This window comes from Oncorhynchus kisutch, linkage group LG29 (assembly GCF_002021735.2).
Source record: "Oncorhynchus kisutch isolate 150728-3 linkage group LG29, Okis_V2, whole genome shotgun sequence".
NCBI classification, from domain to species: domain Eukaryota; kingdom Metazoa; phylum Chordata; class Actinopteri; order Salmoniformes; family Salmonidae; genus Oncorhynchus; species Oncorhynchus kisutch.
In genome coordinates this window covers 26,655,235-26,676,963 of record NC_034202.2, presented here as the reverse complement: position 1 = coordinate 26,676,963, position 21,729 = coordinate 26,655,235, and positions in this window count along the sequence as shown.

The following is a 21,729-nucleotide window of genomic DNA, read 5'->3' as shown; positions in this document are numbered from 1 at the left end:
GGGCTATGCTATCTTGGAAGGCTTGAGCCAGAGAAGTCACAGCCACATGAGATGATGATGCTGGGACATTGGAGGGTTGTTGGTTGGTAGTTGGAGTAATGTTGTCGGCAGTTTTGAAGCTAGTTTCCCATACTACCTCCTGGTTGTAGGCCTCCAACCTGACCCAATCTGCCCTTACATCTCTCTCTCTGCCTGTAGTCATTCCAATTCACATTTCTGAACTTCAAAATCTTCCTTTGCTGCTCATTGAAGTGTTGTATCCTTTCCATTTGGTTATTTTCCTCCAAGAACACTTCACACTCATCTTCCTTTGTTGCTGCGTCTCCAAGTTTGGCTGCCATACAGTTGGAAGTTTACATACACCTTAGCCAAATATATTTAAGTTTAAATATATTTGGCCATCACAAAGCCCTGACCTCAATCCTATAGAACATGTGTGGGCAAAACAGAAAAAGCATGTGTGAGCAAGGAGGCCTACAAACCTGACACAGTTACACCACCTCTGTCAGGAGGAATGGGCCAAAATTCACCTAACTTATTGTGGGAAGCTTGTGGAAGGCTACCCGAAACATTTAACCCAAGTTAAACAGTTTAAAGGCAATGCTACCAAATACTAATTAAGTGTATGTAAACTTCTGACCCACTGGGAATGTGACGAAGGAAATAAAATATAAAATAAATAATTCTCTCTACTATTATTCTGACATTTCACATTCTTAAAATAAAGTTGTTATCCTAACTGACCTAAGACAGGGAATTTTACAAGGATTTAATGTCAGGAATTGTGAAAAACTGAGTTGAAATGCATTTTGCTAAGGCGTGTGTATGTAAACTTCCAACTTCAACTGTAGGGTATGTTGTAAAAGCCTGAGGTCAAGTCCATCGTACTGAATTAGGTGTTGCCCCCTAAGGCTGCAAAACAGTCAGATTGGTGTGGAAGTGGGTGTGCATCTTTGAGTGTTCTTGCATTTAGCCATCTGAAATCTGTACATATACGAAGCCCACCATCTTTCTTCCACACCATTACTAGAGAAGCATATTCACTGACAGATTTCCTGATCATTTCCTGTTCCTCCATTTCCTTCAATACTTGTCGTAGTTTCTGGTAATGGGCAGGCGGAACACTACGATATGGTATGGCAAAATGTGACCCGAATACGATGCTCAAAGCCCTTGGCTTCGCCACAATCCAATGCGTTCTTAGAGAACACATCATTGTAACTGAACTAACTCCTCTCTTGATGATTGACTGATTGGGGTCATGATTGATTGATTTATAGTGGAATGTCTGACTAATCTCTTATCTCTTACACTCCCCTGCAGAGTTCTGTCTTCACAGTCACACATTTCTCAGACAGTTTTTTCACAGGAGGCAGAGAGCCTAGAAAAGTACTGGGAAACAATATTAAACCTCATAATGTATATATATTGTTAATCTGTAGTCTAGGACCCCATAAATGTAAGGAGGGATGGGTTTTATAACCCCTCCCCTTCTATTAATACAACATAAGCATAATAAATTATTATAATACATCAAACATTTGGTACAACCCCTATCATGACCCCAAGGTGAACCCCCTTCAGCACCCACGGGTGTGATGACTCAGCCCACCATGATGTTTCATGGAATGGTCTTGGATGAAGTGGGTTCGACCACAATAGTGCTCCCTGGAGACATTGGCACACATTTGGGAAGTCTCCCCCATATTAGATGCTCTTGTTTAGCAAGGAGTGTGACAGCCTGGTTGAGTTTGACTGTCCCTATTTTTTGGGGCGTTTCTTCACTCTGCCAACATGTCAGGTTAGTCATCATGTTCAATACGTATTCACCTGCAGGTGATAGCTGCGACGTACATTCTGATATGAGTCTCCAGTACTCGTCAGTACCCTTCATTTGATGCATAAGGTGCTTTATCAAGTTTGTACCGAGAATGAGATCATCATGCTGACCTGGGACAATGAGCATAGCAACTAAACAACTAATCCCATACACGTTAAGGTCAACTTCATATATGCATTGTGGTGGTGCCGTTTTCCCCCCTACACCAACGAGAATGACTGGCTCTGAAAGTGGCTTCTTCTCTAGACTAATATTTTCCGCAAGCATTCTTTGTTCTGCTGATTCGCTTACAGGCCATGGAGCCAGTGTCAATTGGAACTGGTTATTTACAGTGACTGGGGCAGAAAAAAGTTTTTCAAATGGCGTTACTCTTTGTATATTCTGTGCTATGACCCGAACCCCTTCTGGTGCTGCACTACATGCATTCACATATCGTCGTTCTAAATCTTCATCACACTCAAGTGTTTGTTTCTCTTGAACCGCATAATCCCCCTCCAAATGCAGGCCTGCTAGTTTAATGGCTCCACACCATGGGTTGCGTGTGTGGGCTCCTCACTGTATCTAGGCCCAGATTTCGGACAGTTTTTCTTCCAGTGACCTGATTCAAAGCATGACAAACACAGGCCCTCCCTTCTACAGTGTGCAAGCGTAGGGTGGTTTGTGCCGTTACACACCGTGCAATATTTCCTGTAAGAGTACCCTTGGCTAGGTGGGTGCTGCGGTCTTACTGTTGTCTGAGTGTTCTGTGTTAGCACATGATCAAGTAAGCTTATGAAAGTGTGCATGCAGTTTCCCTCAGTTTGATTAGAGGGTGTGACAAGTACCTCACTCTGGCTAGGAGACACTGGACAAGTTGTCACTTCATCTTCAAGTACAGACGTCTGGACATGTGTGGTCACCTGTCTCACAGCAGCAGGGCGCTTTGACCTGGTTAGCATTTGGGCATACATTTCAGACTGATACTCGTCTAGACGTTCTTGTATCTCAGCTGCCGTCCAACTATTAGCTGTTTTGAACTTTAAAACCGCAGAAAGAGAAGTATCTGGGCAGTGTTTCATAAACATCATCGTTACCTCTTGGCTGGAGTTCTCAATGCTCTGACCCTGCCCCCTCAAACACTTGTCGGCCACATCTACTGCCTTGTTCAGACGGATCCAGTACTCCATGACATTTTCTCCTAGTACTGGCAAAGTGTTACAAAAATCGACAAGAGGCATGAATGAATATGTCGACTCACTGAAACGTGATTTCAGTATATCTATTATCACTTTAGGGTTATTATGAGGTTTGTTAGGAATTTTATGAATAATGACTAAACAATATCTACATTTTAAATAGAACTATAACTAATTAAACTCTACTCTATTTTGTTATATCTGATTAATAATGTTAATTCATAAGGAAGGGATTGTGTAGCATGAAACAGGGGGTAATTAAACATAAATACCATTCCATTGGGGAGGAAATGGATTGTGGGTTTTAAGTAAGCAGAAAGGATCGTTAACCTATGGTTGAACCGACTCAACTTAGCTCTGTGATGTTTAGATAAGGCAGAGAGTGTTTTCCTGGGTTGTCCATTATCTGGAACTGTCTTCTAAATAGTGATGGATGAAGGTGAAGATTCCAGAAGTGAATCTTGATAAGTGTGTGTGTGGAGTGAGCGAGCAAGGGGGTTGGAATAAACTTTTGAAACTGTTTTGCCCTGGTCGATAGGAGGAAGGACATTTTATAATCTATGACGTCATATTTTGTAAATAAACTGTTGTTCGTGGTTTCATGGCAGCGAGCTCTGAGAATAAATACTATTTACTAATACTATCTAATTTTGATAAGACTGGTCTCTGTCTATTTTATGCATATAGGAATCTTACAAATTCTTATAAAATAGACTGAGTAATTTAATTAATGTACACATATAGGAATTATGAAATTCCAATGACAATTTGGTCCTTTGAGCGGATTTTCAAACCTGCCTCTGTCTCCGAAGGTAGTACTCCGAAAACCGTACACGGGCAGGTCTAGACCCGTTATTTAAAGACCTGGCCTCTGAATTGAGGTTAAAGAACAGGCCGGTATATGTTATCTAAGGTCGACAGAGACGGTGAAGTCTGCAAGACGACGGTAAATAGTCTTTGTTCTCGAATTTGGGAGGAATGATGTAAGTTATCTTTGATTTGATGTTCTAAAAATGTTTAGAATTGATCAATAATAGGAGCTTCGCTATTCCAAACAGATATGGTGGGTTTTGTATGACCTATATACACAGGATGTTGTATACACAGTAGAAATAGGTCCGCGAAGACCTGCGGTAAGGTGCGCTACCAGAAATAAACTAAACTTAATAACAGAGGTCTGTTTGCCCAAGTTATTAAGCCGGGATACTAAATGGGTGTTGTTAGGTAGGACGGATGGCTTGTACGAATAATAACTAACAGGATAGTTTAACCTACTCAACACTTGGATAGTGTCCAACAAGGAGGAGAGGGAAGCCCAAAATAGTGAAGTGAGATACGAGATATTAGAGTACTTTAAAAATCCTCCGAAACAACCTGAAATAATAGTTCACTAGGGATTTACGATTTACGACCCCTGGGTGATGGCTTATAGTTGTAAGGTAAGACCTAATATCCGATCGATAGTCAACGCTTCAGAGAAAGTTTCCAGGGAAGAGAAAACGTATAAATCCATACACATAGATTGTAACTAGGTAACGGTAAACAGCACATACATCGATCATAGAAAAATATACACATAGATTGTGAGAGTGGTGGAAAGTGGGAACACATACATAGAAGGTAAAAAGCACATAGAGGATTAGACAGAAAAAGGATTGAGCGGCTGTAAAAGTAAGAGGGAATCTAGACGTAATTTATAATTCTGTACAAAGACTAAGGTTTTCCCCCAAATGAATTATCAGTGCGTGATTAATGTGATGTAGTAAAGTATTAGAAATACGTTGCATGAGTAAACAATCTACTTTTATTAAAAGGCACAAGATCTGTTTCCTAGTTTATAAATGTCGATGTTATTGTTTGACTGCTAATCTATTCATTTGGCATGGGAGAATCATAGCTGGAATAAGGCCTGTACCTTTAAACTAGGGCTATTTTTCGGAGAATTGCCGATAGTTACGTGTCTTGTTTTTACGAATACAGACAATTGTAAAATAGGTTTATTTTGCGGAGAGTCCTGGTTATCCAAATAGCATTCATGATTGTAATTACAACTATTTATATGTTTTGCCTAGAAAGTTATAGTCGCTAGTGTTTGTATAAGATATAAACTGAATGTTTTAAATAGCTTGTTTGGTTAAAATTGAAAGAGTAATTCATTCAACTTAAAATAAGAACGAAGCGAATTTTGATGCAAGACGATGTCTGTTCACTAAATTACATGTTTGAATAATGTATTGGGAATGGAGTCGTAATTAAAATGCTGAAAGTAAGGAAGAGAGTTAGTTGGTTTCAGAGATGTATTGCTGTGGAACGTTATCTCTACGATGTCTCTAGCTCTCCCCATAAGCTTGAACATGATCTCCTGTGACTGTTCTGTGACCGGCATGCCCCTTTTTCTCAGGTAAGCATCCATGAACTCCTCCCATTCATGTACTGAGTACTTGTCAGACCAATCCCCTCTGAAACATGGGGGCTCATACCAGATGAATGAAGGGAGGGTGTGTCAGTGAATGTCTGGCCTGCACTGGTGATCTGAGCATGTGCCCCTCTATCCTCCTTCCTCTCACCTTCCTTCCTAATCTGAGCTGATATAGACTGTCCTATCTGATAAGCGAGTTGTGTGATAAGATTTCCCAAGTCAGGATTGGCCACCTCTTAACTATCTGAGGGGGTGTCACTAGGCATAATTATAGGAGCTATTAGGAACCCGAGTAGAGCAAAAATGTGGTAAATCTACAACATCTATAGTTCTAGCTGAGGTCTGACACAACTCCCTGAAAAACCTCCCTCTCCCAAGACCCAGTTCAAGCTCATCACTGAAAACATGGTCTCCTTTTCCAACAATATAAGTCATATTCACTATCAATATACACAAATAAATCAACAATCAACAATTTCAAATGAATCAGTTAATCTAAGAGATATACCCAACCATCCTTGCCTGTGTAAGAGATTTCTCTTCCAACCTATTTATGTCATAGCAACTCCCGGCGACCAAGCTGGTGTTGATCAACGTCAATTCACAATGATCCACGTTGATCCAGGTCACGGCCCCAATGTAACCAGCTCTGTACCGGTACCTTTCTACGTGGTGTTCTGGTAAGGTGTAGATGGAAGACAAGTCTGTGGACACAATTCTGCCGGTTGTCTCTCTTTTAATGACTGCATGGAATGGATACAAATACAAGGCAAAAGTTAATGCTACAGTCTGGACTCCCATACAAGTATAATTTGCCTCTCCTCAACACGCTCTGAGCAAACTCAGGAGTAAAAGCATCAACAAAAATATACATTGTACAAAATGTACATGTTCACATTATCAAAAGACTCACATTTTGTTTTATAAATGTTGTACACCAATACACTAATAAGTGCTCAATATTTCTTAGAGTGTACTATTGTACCATTATACCTGAGGCATACTAATGAAGCAACAACGGCCTTTAACGACAGCTAACTAGGCACATTAAACATGAAATACAAAATCGTCACATTTCACAACATACCTGCATGGAATGGCTACAAATAGAAGGCAAAAGTTACTGCTCCGCCTGGACTCCCATACAAGTATATTTACCTGATAAAAGACAAAATACCTGTAAGAAAATCATCAGAAAACTCATGCTGTCTGCAGCTGAAAGAGACCCTCTCCCGCAAAAAAAAGCTAATGGTATCTGGGCTAGCCTTGCAAAGTTGAACTCGAACATGATTCCCATTCTCCTTTTACTTGTTAAGCCTATGGGTTCCCCTACAGGAACTACACCCCCCCCCCCCTCCCGTTCAGCTGAAACGGTGGCGCAGGGAATGCAAAAATATTCTTAGAAATATTTAACCTCCACACATTAACAAGTCCAATACCTCAAATTAAAGATAAACACCTTGTTCATCTACCCAGCGTGTCAGATTTTTAAAATGTTTTACGGCGAAAACACAGCATATATTTATGTTAGACCACCACCAAAACAAAGAGAACATTTTGTACCACAAAATATAAAATGACAAAAGAAGGATTTTTTTTTTTTTATCATTCACTAACCTCTTGAAAATCTTCATCAGATGACAGTCATATGACATGTTACACAGTACATTTATGTTTTGTTCGATAATGCATTTTATATCCATAAATCTCGGTTTACATTGACGCCATGTTCAGAAAATTCTCCAAAATGTCCGGAGGAATTATTGAAAGCTACGCCAGATAACAGAAATACTCATCATAAACTTTGACTAAAGATACATGTTCTACATATGATTAAAAAGATACACTGGTTCTTAATGCAACCACATTTTTGTTTTACGTTACAGAAAAAGCCTAACAATGCAATAATCTGAGACAGCGCTCAGACGTAACAATATTTCTCCGCTATGTTGGAGTCAACAGAAATACAAAATGACAACATAAATATTCCCTTACCTTTGATGGTCTTCGATCAAAATGTACTGCAAGGAGTCCTAGTTCAACAATAAATCGTTTTGTTTCATAATGTTCAATTCTAGTGTCCTTGTAGCAGCATCTGCTACCACTTTCAGCTCAAATGCCCAAAAAATTACTTCTGGTCCAGGATAATTTTGCATCAAAACTTCCAAATTACATATTACAGGTCGACCTAACTGGTCAAACTAAGTGCAGAATCAATCTTCAGGATGTTATAATCATACACATCGAATGACATTCCAACCGGGACATCCTAGTTCATCTGGGGCTGATTGGAACAGACGAAGCACTCCAACGCATACGCGCCTTCAAGCACATGATTATTTTGCAACACTCTAGCAATTTCCTTCCCATTAGGTCAAAGTTCACAGCAAATGCTCCATTACACTTTCTACTGAATGAGGACATCTAGTGGAAGACATAGGAAGTGTTTCCAGATCCATAACTTGTTGGGAAGGGAGGGGGCGATGACGTCAAAGTTGCCCCAACTTTCAGGATTTCAAAACTAGTTTGCAAGATTGCCTGCCCTGTGAGTTCTGTTATACTCACAGACATAATTCAAACGGTTTTAGAAACTTCAGAGTGTTTTCTATCCAATATTAATTATACTATGCATATATTAGCAATTTAGGACAGATTTTGATGCAGTTCACTATGGGCACGCAATTCATCCAAAGGGGAAATACTGCCCCCTATCCTTAACAAGTTTAATATATATTCCTATAAACAGACATCACAGCATTAACACAATTTAGAAAATAAATACAATAAAATAATTCACTCTTAACTTTAAAATGATACATGAAAATAAATATGAGGGATTTTCAGTGAAATACATAAAGTATATTTTACACATGTTACAATTCAATGCATACGATTGTCTATAGTTATTCCCATCACACAAAATCCAGTTAACCGCTGCCTGTGGAGATGCCAGATTGACCGTTGAAGTTCTAGTGTTGTTGACCCAAGGGGAGACGCAGGACTGTCTGATAAAAGGTCCAAAGTCAGCAACACCAGACAAGGTATCAGTGTGGCACCATGAAGTCACGTCCTCATGGACACCATTCAGAGATGCAGCAGGACGGCAGGATTGATGAGGGTCAAGCTCTTACTGTAGCATCCCCAGCTTAATGAATGGTCAACTCTCAAACTGCAGGTCTGGGACAGGTAGCACATCCGGTGAACAGGTCAGGGTTCATAGCCGCAGGCAGAACAGTTGAAACTGGAGCAGCAGCACGGCCAGGTGGACTGGGGACAGCAAGGAGTCATCATGCCAGCTGGGGCATGGTCCTAGGGCTCAGGTCCTCCGAGAGAGAGAGAGAGAGAGAGAGAAAGAAAGAAAGAAAGAAAGAAAGAAAGAAAGAAAGAAAGAAAGAAAGAAAGAAAGAAAGAAAGAAAGAAAGAAAGAAAGAAAGAAAGAAAGAAAGAAAGAAAGAAAGAAAGAAAGAAAGAAAGAAAGAAAGAGAGAATTAGAGAGAGCATACTTAAATTCACACAGGACACCGGATAAGACAGGAGAAGTACTGCAGATATAACAAACTAACCCTAGCCCCTGACACATAAACTACTGCTGCATAAATACTGGAGGCTGAGACAGGAGGGGTCAGGAGACACTGTGGCCCCATCCGATGATGCCCCCGGACAGGGCCAAACAGGAAGCATTTAACCCCACCCACTTTGCCAAAGCACAGCCCCCACACCACTAGAGGGATATCTTCAACCACAACTTACCATCCTGAGACAAGGCCGAGTGTAGCCCACAATGTTCTCCGCCACGGCACAACCCAAGGGGATGGCTCCAACCCAGACAGGAAGACCACGTCAGTGACTCAACCCACTCAAGTAACGCACCCCTCCTAGGGATGGCATGGAAGAGCACCAGTAAGCCAGTGACTCAGCAGCTGTAATAGGGTTAGAGGCAGAGAATCCCAGTGGAGAGAGGGGAACCGGCCAGGCAAAGACAGCAAGGGCGGTTCGTTGCTCCAGAGCCTTTCCGTTCACCTTCACACTCCTGGGCCAGACTTCACTCAATCATATGTCTTCAGTAAAGACTTAAAGGTTGAGACCGAGTCTGCGTCTCTCGCATGGGTAGGCAGACCATTCCATATAAATTGAGCTCTATAGGAGAAAGCCCTGCCTTCAGCTGTTTGCTCAGAAATTATAGGGACAATGAGGAGGCCTGCTTCTTGTGACCTTAGCATACGTGTAGGTATGTACGGCAGGACCAAATCAGAAAGATGTAATGTAATGCTTTTGTAGGTTAGCAGTAAAACCTTGAAATCAGCCCTTGTCTTAACAGGAAGCCATTGTAGGGAGGCTAGCACTGGAGTAATATGATCCAATTTTTTGGTTCTAGTCAGGATTCTAGCAGCCGTATTTAGCACTAACTGAAGTTTATTTAGTGCTTTATCCCGGTAGCCGGAGAGTAGAGCATTGCAGTAGTCTAACCTAGAAGTAACAAAAGCATGGATTAATCTTTCTGCATCATTTTGGGACAGAAAGTTTCTGATTTTTGCAATGTTATGTAGACGGGAAAAAGCTGTTCTTGAAACAGTCTTGATATGTTCATCAAAAGAGAGATCAGGGTCCAGAGTAATGCCGAGGTCCTTCACAGTTTTATTTGAGACGACTGTACAACCATCAAGATTAATTGTCAGATTCAAATCTCTTTGTTTCTTGGGACCTAGACAAGCATCTCTGTTTTGTCCGAGTTTAGTGTCTCTACACAAGACACTAAATAATACATTATTTTCACTTCCGTTGTACACAGTGAAAAACATTGCTGCTTCTTTATGGGACCAAGTCTTTCAAAACTTTTTTAATTTAAACGTTTTCAAAGTTTCAACATAGAGATTGGCCTGTAAATGGAGGCAGCTGAAGTCTGAATCCCATGAGGATTACAGACAGTCATTTGACAGACTTAGGGAATGTTTGGCAAGTAATCTGGCTAGCCAAGCTATACATATATCTGGCTATCTACCTTGAACAGCAATAACAGAAATACTTAACTGCTAAAACATATGGACTCCGGCAGAAATCTACGCAGTGGTGAGAAAAGCATTGCGACGAATTTATCAAAGTGCCAGTAGCATGGCTAATCTCATGACGACGATAAAGAGCTTCAAAAAAGCTGAGTATTGAAAAAGGAATGAATGGTAAAGTTGACAGCTTACGTGCATCTTTGGAGAAAGCCATTCAGGACCATCATACAGCTTTGGAGAAAGCCATTCAGGATAATCATGCAGCTTTGCTGACTCAAACTATGCCGTTTTTTGTTTTTTTACGTGTTATTTCTTACATTAGTACCCCAGGTCATCCTAGGTTTCATTACATACAGTCGAGAAGAACTACTGAATATAAGATCAGCGTCAACTCACCATCAGTACGACCAAGAATATGTTTTTCGCGACGCGGATCCTGTGTTCTGCCTCTCAAACAGGACAACGGAATGCATCCCATGCAGCGACCCAAAAAAACGACTCAGGTTGATGAAATCCGAGCAAGGGTAGCATTCCAGAGGGACATCAGAGACTGTAACGTTCTTTGCTTCACGGAAACATGGCTCACTGGAGAGACGCTATCGGAGGCGGTGCAGCCAGTGGGTTTCTCCACGCATCGCGCCGACAGAAACAAACATCTTTCTGGTAAGAAGAGGGGCGGGGGCGTATGCCTTATGGCTAACGAGACATGGTGTGATGAAAGAAACATACAGGAACTCAAATCCTTCTGTTCCCCTGATTTAGAATTCCTCACAATCAAATGTAGACCGCATTATCTACCAAGAGAATTCTCTTCGATTATAATCACAGCCGTATATATCCCCCCCATGCAGACACATCGATGGCTCTGAACTAACTTTATTTGACTAATTGCAAACTGGAATCCATTTATCCTGAGGCTGCATTCATTGTAGCTGGGGATTTTAACAAGGCTAATCTGAAAACAAGACTCCCTAAATTTTATCAGCATATCGATTGCGCAACCAGGGGTGGGAAAACCTTGGATCATTGTTACTCTAACTTCCGCGACGCATATAAGGCCCTGTCCCGCCCTCCTTTCGGAAAAGCTGACCACGACTCCATTTTGTTGATCCCTGCCTACAGACAGAAACTAAAACAAGAGGCTCCCACACTGAGGTCTGTCCAACGCTGGTCCGACCAAGCTGACTCCACACTCCAAGACTGCTTCCATCACATGGACTGGGATATGTTTCGTATTGCGTCAGATAACAATATTGACGAATACGCTGATTCGGTGTGCGAGTTCATTAGAACGTGCGTTGAAGATGTTGTTCCCATAGCAACGATTAAAACATTCCCTAACCAGAAACCGTGGATTGATGGCAGCATTCGCGTGAAACTGAAAGCGCAAACTACTGCTTTTAATCAGGGTAAGGTGACTGGTAACATGACCGAATACAAACAGTGCAGCTATTCCCTCCGCAAGGCTATCAAACAAGCTAAGCGTCAGTACAGAGACAAAGTAGAATCTCAATTCAATGGCTCAGACACAAGAGGCATGTGGCAGGGTCTACAGTCAATCACGGACTACAAGAAGAAATCCAGCCCAGTCACGGACCAGGATGTCTTGCTCCCAGGCAGACTAAATAACTTTTTTGCCCGCTTTGAGGACAATACAGTGCCACTGACACGGCCTGCAACGAAAACATGCGGACTCTCCTTCACTGCAGCCGAGGTGAGTAAGACATTTAAACGTGTTAACCCTCGCAAGGCTGCAGGCCCAGACGGCATCCCCAGCCGCACCCTCAGAGCATGCGCAGACCAGCTGGCCGGTGTGTTTACGGACATATTCAATCAATCCCTATACCAGTCTGCTGTTCCCACATGCTTCAAGAGGGCCACCATTGTTCCTGTTCCCAAGAAAGCTAAGGTAACTGAGCTAAACGACTACCGCCCCGTAGCACTCACTTCTGTCATCATGAAGTGCTTTGAGAGACTAGTCAAGGACCATATCACCTCCACCCTACCTGACACCCTAGACCCACTCCAATTTGCTTACCGCCCAAATAGGTCCACAGACGATGCAATCTCAACCACACTGCACACTGCCCTAACCCATCTGGACAAGAGGAATACCTATGTGAGAATGCTGTTCATCGACTACAGCTCGGCATTCAACACCATAGTACCCTCCAAGCTCGTCATCAAGCTCGAGACCCTGGGTCTCGACCCCGCCCTGTGCAACTGGGTACTGGTCTTCCTGACTTGCCGCCCCCAGGTGGTGAGGGTAGGCAACAACATCTCCACCCCGCTGATCCTCAACACTGGGGCCCCACAAGGGTGCGTTCTGAGCCCTCTCCTGTACTCCCTGTTCACCCACGACTGCGTGGCCACGCACGCCTCCAACTCAATCATCAAGTTTGCGGACGACACAACAGTGGTAGGCTTGATTACCAACAACGATGAGACGGCCTACAGGGAGGAGGTGAGGGCCCTCGGAGTGTGGTGTCAGGAAAATAACCTCACACTCAACTCACACTCACACTCAACAAAACTAAGGAGATGATTGTGGACTTCAGGAAACAGCAGAGGGAACACCCCCCTATCCACATCGATGGAACAGTAGTGGAGAGGGTAGCAAGTTTTAAGTTCCTCGGCATACACATCACAGACAAACTGAATTGGTCCACTCACACAGACAGCATCGTGAAGAAGGCGCAGCAGCGCCTCTTCAACCTCAGGAGGCTGAAGAAATTCGGCTTGTCACCAAAAGCACTCACAAACTTCTACAGATGCACAATCGAGAGCATCCTGGCGGGCTGTATCACCGCCTGGTACGGCAACTGCTCCGCCCACAACCGTAAGGCTCTCCAGAGGGTAGTGAGGTCTGCACAACGCATCACCGGGGGCAAACTACCTGCCCTCCAGGACACCTACACCACCCGATGTTACAGGAAGGCCATAAAGATCATCAAGGACATCAACCACCCGAGCCACTGCCTGTTCACCCCGCTATCATCCAGAAGGCGAGGTCAGTACAGGTGCATCAAAGCTGGGACCGAGAGACTGAAAAACAGCTTCTATCTCAAGGCCATCAGACTGTTAAACAGCCACCACTAACATTGAGTGGCTGCTGCCAACACACTGACACTGACACTGACTCAACTCCAGCCACTTTAATAATGGTAATTGATGGGAAATGATGTAAATATATCACTAGCCACTTTAAACAATGCTACCTTATATAATGTTACTTACCCTACATTATTCATCTCATATGCATACGTATATACTGTACTCTATATCATCGACTGCATCCTTATGTAATACATGTATCACTAGCCACTTTAACTATGCCACTTTGTTTACATACTCATCTCATATGTATATACTGTACTCGATACCATCTACTGTATCTTGCCTATGCTGCTCTGTACCATCACTCATTCATATATCCTTATGTACATATTCTTTATCCCCTTACACTGTGTATAAGACAGTAGTTTTGGAATTGGTAGTTAGATTACTTGTTGGTTATTACTGCATTGTCGGAACTAGAAGCACAAGCATTTCGCTACACTCGCATTAACATCTGCTAACCATGTGTATGTGACAAATAAAATTTAATTTTATTTTATTTGAACTGGAGAATAATAACAAGCAGATATAAGACCACATAGCTCTCGAAGTTGGATGTCTGGAGTCCCATGTAGAATTCCTAGAATCTGGGAGAATAGGCACTGCCAAAACAACAAAGTTCGACCCAGATGTGTCTATCATAGTGGCTGGACTGCCGGCTGATGAAAACGAGGACTTAACCTCACTAGGGGATGTGGGACGGTAGCGTCCCACCTGGCCAAAATCCAGTGAAATTGCAGAGCGACAAATTCAAAACCAGAAATACTCATTATAAAAATTCATGAAACATACAAGTGTTATACATGGGTTTAAAAATTATCTTGTTGTTAATCCAACCACGGTGTCAGATTTCAAAAAGGCTTTACGGCAAAAGCATACCATGCGATTATCTGAGAACAGTGATAAAATGTATCACTTACCTTTTATGATCTTCATATGGTTGCACTCACGAGACTCCCATTTACTCAATAAATGTTTGTTTTGTTCGATAAAGTCCCTGTTTATATCCAAAAACCTTGTTTGCGTGTTTTGTTTTGGAATCCACAGGGTCAAACGCAGTCACAACACGCAGACAAAAAATCCAAATAGTATCCGTAAAGTTCGTAGAAACATGTCAAATAATGTTTATAATCAGTCCTCATGTTGTTTTTAGCCTAAATAATCAATCATATTTCAACTGGACAATAACGTCGTCAATATAAAAGGTAAACAAAAAAGGCGCGCTCTCAGTCTCGCGCATGAAAAGCTCTGGGACACTGTAGGGCCCACTCATTCAGAGAGGTCTTACTCCCTCATTTTTCAGAATACAAGCCTGAAACCATTTCTAAAGACTGTTGACAACTAGTGGAAGCCAGGGGAAGTGCAATTAGAGTCCTAAGTCAAAGGATACTGTAATGGCATTCAATAGAAAACTACAACAACAACAGAAATCCCACTTCCTGGATGGATTTTTCTCAGGTTTTTGTCTGCCATATCAGTTCTATAATACTCACAGACATTATTTTAACAGTTTTGGAAACTGTAGAGTGTTTTCTATCCAAATCTAATCATACGCATATCCTAGCTTCTGGGCTTGAGTAGCAGTTAGTTTACTTTGGGCACGCTTTTCATCCGGAAGTGAAAATAGTGCCCCCTACCCTAGTGAAGTTATTCTCCAAAGTGAACCAATTGATATCGGTACATAAACAGAGGTGATTGCAGTTGAGAGGATGAGGGAGAGTGGTAAAGGTCACAGGGTTGTGAAGGAGATCAGGAAATGAAACAAGATCAACCAGAGGGACAGTGTGGCTTCATTAAATAGTGGCTTCATTTTGAGCCTGTAATCGAACCCAAAAATGCTGATGCTCCAGATACTCATCTAGTCTAATGAAGGCCAGTTTTATTGCTTCTTTAATCAGAACAGTTTTCAGCTGTGCTAACATAATTGCAAAAGGGTTTTCTAATGATCAATTAGCCTTTTAAAATGACAAACTTGGATTAGCTAACACAACGTGCCATTGGAACACAGGAGCGATGGTTGCTGATAATGGGCCTCAGTACGCCTATGTAGATATTCCATTAGAAATCAGCCCTTTCCAGCTACAATAGTCATTTACAACATTAACACTGTATTTCTGATCAATTTATGTTTTTTTAATGGACAAAAAAAGAAGCTTTTCTTTCAAAAACAAGGACATATCTAAGTGACCCCAAACCTTTGAACGGTAGTGTATGTGGGGATCTGAGCAGTTGAAATGGGAGGTTAGATCACTATACAAATGATATTGATGATATTCCATCGCGTGTTGCTTTGGATGACTGATAATCATCATGGGGAAACCCTGTTAGGATTCCTTCAGGACTTAAATTAAAATGTGTATCATTAATGGAAGGAAATGCCCCTTAAGCGATAACTTTACATCCATATCTGGCAAATGAAAAGCTGTGGTGGACTATATAGTTACCCTCTACGACGGTCTAGAAACTTGTTTGGAATGTAAGGTGTTACCCCCTCCTACACAGATGATTGAAGAATGCGGAGGTTTTGACTTAATTCGACTTCCTGATCATTCGCTTTTATTTTATGATCTTTTCTGTTGGCCACAAACTTTCTCAACCAGGTATTACTGTGCATCACTCAGGCAAAATATACATACCCCGTATAGGCCTAAATTGAAGAAAATAAATATTCTAAATTACTTTCTGTGTTCTGAAATGGCATGTTGAGCTCTGGTGGAACTCATCGAAACTCAGCAAAGATGCCAAGAAAGAACATTTGATTTAGATGTGTGGTATGAATTATATTGTGATATTTTATATTCTGAAATGGGAAAAAATTATGTGAATAAAGAATACACCCCTAGTCCAAGAAAGTTTACAAGCCGAACAGCCTTATTGAAATGATGAGTTAAGAGACCTATGGTCAGTACTGCGCAAGGCTGAGTACTTATTTTTACAGCGTAAAGATAGGAATACAAGAGAACATTTTAGGAAGGAATTTAAGAAATAATGGCATGTGTTGATAAAAGACTGCGACTATACAAACTGAGATATCAGAGAGGGCAATTATCAAATAAAATAAAATAAAAGTTTATTTGTCACGTGCGCCGAATACAACAGGTGTAGACCTTACAGTGAAATGCTTACTTACATGCTCTAAACAATAGTGCAAAAAAGGTATCAGGTGAACAATAGGTAAGTAAAGAAATAAAAACACCAGTAAAAAGACAGTGAAAAATAACAGTAGCGAGGCTATATACAGTAGCGAGGCTATAAAAGTAACGTGGCTACATACAGGCACCTGTTAGTCAGGCTGATTGAGGTAGTATGTACATGTAGATATGGTTAGTTATTACAACTTGAGGAGATACAGACAAGAAATCATCAACCGTTTTGGAGCCAAATAAACAAGTCTGGACCAAAACGACAAGGACATTCCAATGGAAGTCAGGAAAGAGCGGGGTGGACTAAACTCTGATATTACACAGGTACTTAAGGAGTGTGAGAAGGGGTTTGCTAGTTTGTTATCAGGTAAAGGAAATGTGGCATATTTTTAGGAATAATGTCAATAACAGCTGGTGCGTGATGTCTAATATTAAAGAAGTCTTGAGGTATTGCTCGCCTGAGGTAGAGTGCCTTATGATAAGCTGTAGACCACACTATCTACCAAGAGAGTCTATATTATTCATAGCTGTCTATTTACCACCATAGACCGATGATGGCACTAAGACCGCACTCAACCAACTATATAAGGCCATAAGCAAACAAGAAAATGCTCATCCAGAAGCGATGCTCCTAGTGGCCAGGGACTTAAATGCAAGCAAACTTAAATCAGTTTTACCAATTTTTTGTCAGCATGCCACATGTGCAATCAAAGGGGAAAAAAACTCTAGACCTCCTTTACTCCACACACAGAGATGCATACAAAGTTCTCCCACACCATCCATTTTGCAAATCTGACCATAATTCTGTTCTCCTGATTCCTGCTTACAAGTAAAAACTAAAGCAGGAGGGACCAGTCACTCGCTCAATACGGAAATGGTCAGATGATGTGGATGCTACGCTACAGGATTGTTTTGCTAGCACAGCAGGATACAGGATCTTAAATAACAAATAGCTAGAAGCATGACTGACTGAACGGAGATTACAATCTGGCAGAGGGGAAGTGGAAGGACTGAGTATTTGTAGAGGTCTTGATTATGGAACGGGTTGCAGCTGGTGGGGATCTGCTCTGACTCCAGCACACCTGTCCCCATCCAAATGGTTGCAGGTCAAGGAGACACCGGATGTCCACTAAGGGGTGTGGCAGGAGCAGTTGTGACACTATGGGCTACATGTGAACCACCAACAGCTAATAGCTTACTACACAACATACACTTAGTATTACTTTCTTAGCTACATTATACATTTCTCCCTGGCATATTACATAATTTATGCAGCAGCATACAATATAATTTTGGACTCACCTTGTTGTGCTGTGCTCCCTTGAACATTAAACTTTAAACTTTGTCATCAAAGTCTAGCATTCTCTGGATTTTGGTGCTTTAAAGATAACAAAAAACAGGGAACCCTGGGGAAAAAACAAGGTCGAATCATGACATCAGTGATCTTCAGGTCGGAGCTCTAGAAAGAGGCCAGAGTTTCTAACTTTGAATTCCGAGTTGGATAACCGTTCAAAACCTATTTTCCCAGTCGAAGCTCGTTTGTGAGATTTGTTTTGAACACTGCAGAAGTCATGCTGGATTGACAGCATGCCAATGTTGAATGTTTATCAATTTAAGCTTGGAAAAGAGATCCTTAAACCCAGACTTGGACCAAACTAATTCCACTGAATAGCAGACTAGTGATTGGTTTGAAAAGCTTGCAGTTTAGCCACTGATTCCTTCCAAACCACTCATTGTAGGTGTGCAGCAACGCTCCCTATCCAACCTGACAGAGCTTGAGAGGATCTGCAGAGAAGAATGGGAGAAACTCTCCAAATACAGGTGTGCCAAGCTTGTAGCATCATACCCAAGAAGACTCAAGGCTGTAATCTCAGCCAAAGGTGCTTCAACAAAGTACTGAGTAAAGGGTCTGAATACTTATGTAAATGTGATATTTCAGTATTTTTATACATTTGCAAACATAAAGAAAACAGTTTTTTCTTTGTTGTTATGGGGTATTGTGTTTAGATTGATGAGGGGGGAAAACGATTTAATACATTTTAGAATAAGGCTGTAATGTAACAAAATGCGGAAAAGGTCAAGGAGTCTGAATACTTTCGAATGCACTGTACATTCCACCTCAAGACAATAAAAATATGAAGCTTGCACTTAACCAACTGTACAAGGCTATAAACAAGCAGGAAAATCTACACTCAGAGGCTGCCTTTCCGGTTGCAAACCATTTTAGTTCAGCATCATTAAGACACGTGATGACCAACTTCCATCAACACATCTCTTACGCCATTAGGGGCGATAAAGTTCTAGACCACTGCTATTCTACCCACAAGCACGCATACAATGCCCTCCATCAGCGTTGAGATTGCCTGCAATGACAAGCTCAGTCCGATGATGCTGTGACACACCGACCCAGACCATGACGGACCCTCCACCTCCAAATCGATCCTACTCCAGAGTACAGTCCTCGGTGTAATTCCTTCGACGATAAACCTGAATCTGATCATCACCCCAGGTGAGACAAAACCGCGACTCCTCAGTGAAGATCACTTTTTGCCAGTCCTGTCTGGTCCAGGGACGGTGGATTTGTGCCCATAAGCGATGTTGTTGCCGGTGATGTCTGGTGAGGACCTGCCTTACAACAGGCCTACAAGCCCTCAGTCCAGCCTCTCTCAGCCTATTGCGGACAGCCTGAGCACAGATGGAGGGATTGTGCGTTCCTGGTGTAACTCGGGCAGTTGTTATTACCATCCTATACCTGTCCCGCGGGTGTGATGTTTGAATGTACCGATCCTGTGCAGGTGTTGCTACACGTGGTCTGCCACTACAAGGACAATCAGCTGTCCGTCCTGTCTCCCTGTAGCGCTGTCTTGGGCGTCTCACAGTACGGATATTGCAATGTATTGCCCTGGCCACATCTGCAGTCCTCATACCTCCTTGCAGCATGCCTAAGGCACGTTCACGCAGATGAGCGGTGACCCTGGGCATTTTTCTTTCAGTGTTTTTCAGAGTCAATAGAAAGGCCTCTTTAGTGTCCTAAGTTTTCATAACTGTGACCTTAATTGCCTACCGTCTGTAAGCTGTTAGTGTCTTAACATACACTTAGGTTGGCGTTATTAAAACTTGTTTTTCAACCACTCCACAAATTTCTTGTTAACAAACTATAGTTTTGGCAAGTCGGTTAGGACATCTACTTTGTGCATGCCACAAGTAATTTTTCCAACAATTGTTTACAGACAGATTATTTTACTTATCATTCACTCTATCACAATTCCAGTGGGTCAGAAATTTGCATACACTCAGTTTGGAAACAGCTTGGAAAATTCCAGAAAATGATGTCATGGCTTTAGAAGCTTCTGATAGGCTAATTGACATAATTTGAGTCAATTGGAGGTGTACATGTGGATGTATTTCAAGGCCTATCTTCAAACTCAGTGCCTTTCTGCTTGAAAAAATCAGTCAAGAACTCCACAAATCTGGTTCATCCTTGGGAGCAATTTCCAAATACCTGAAGGTACCACGTTCATCTATACAAACAATAGTACGCAAGTATAAACACCATGGGATCACGTAGCCGTCATACCGCTCAGGAAGGAGATGCGTTCTGTCTCCTAGAGATAAACATACTTTTGTGCGAAAAGTGCAAATCAATCCCAGAACAACAGCAAATGCCCTTGTGAAAATGCTGGAGGAAACAGGTACAACAATATCTATATCCACAGTAAAAACAAGTCCTATATCAACATAACCTGAAAGGCCGCTCAGCAAGGAAGATGCTACTGCTCCAAAACCACCATACAAAAGCCAGACTACGGTTTGCAACTGCACATGGGGACAAAGATTGTACTTCTTGGAGAACTATCCTCTTGTCTGACGAAACAAAAATAGAATTGTTTGGCCATAATGACCATCATCATGATTGGAGGAAAAGGGGAGGCTTGCAAGCTGAAGAACACCTTCCCAACCATGAAGCATGGGGGTGGCAGCATCATGTTGTGGAGGTGCTTTGCTGCAGGAGCGATTGGTGCACTTTCCAAAATAGATGGAATCATGAGGAAGGGAAATTATGTGGATATATTGAAGCAACATGTCAAGGCATCAGACAGGAAATGGGTCTTCCAACTGGACAACGACCCCAAGCATACTTCCAAAGTTGTGGCAAAATGGCTTAAGGACAACCAAGTCAAGGTATTAGAGTGGCCATCACAAATCCCTGTCCTAAATCCTATAGAAAAATTGTTGTTATAACAAAAAAATGTCTGTGAGCAACGAGGTCTACAAACCCGATTCAGTTACACCAGCTCTGTCAGGAAGGATGGGCCAAAATTCACCCAACTTATTGTGGGAAGCTTGTGGAAGGCTACCTGAAATGTTTGACCCAAGTTTAAATTGTTTAAGGCAATGATACCAAATACTAATTGAGTGTATGTACATTTCTGACACACTGGGAATGTGATGAAAGAAATAAAAGCAGGGAAAAAAATATATTACTACTATTATTCGAACTTTTCACATTCTTAAAATAAATTGGTGATCCTAACTGTCAGGAATTGTGAAAACCTGAGGTGAAATGTATTTGGCTAATCTGTATGTAAACTTCCGACTTCACCTGTATATAAACTCAGCAAAAAAATAAACGTCCCTTTTTTCGGACCGCCTTTCAAAGATAATTCGTTAAAATCTAAATAACTTCACAGATCTTTATTGTAAAGGGTTTAAACACTGTTTCCCATGATTTGTCAATGAACCATAAACAATTAATAAACATTTACCTGTGGAATGGTCTTTAAGACACTAACAGCTTACAGATGGTAGGCAATTAAGGTCACAGTTATGAAAAACACTTTTCATCCGGACGTGAAAATACTGCCCCCTAGCCCGAAGAGGTTAACATACTTTACTAACCATTTGTTTTGGGAGCTTTGATGCAGCCATCCTCTTCTCATGGTGCAACCAGGAAGTAAACAGCTCTGGTCATGTGACAATTTACACTAAACATGTGACACTGCACATCTTTCATTGAGACCCTTCATTATTTCAA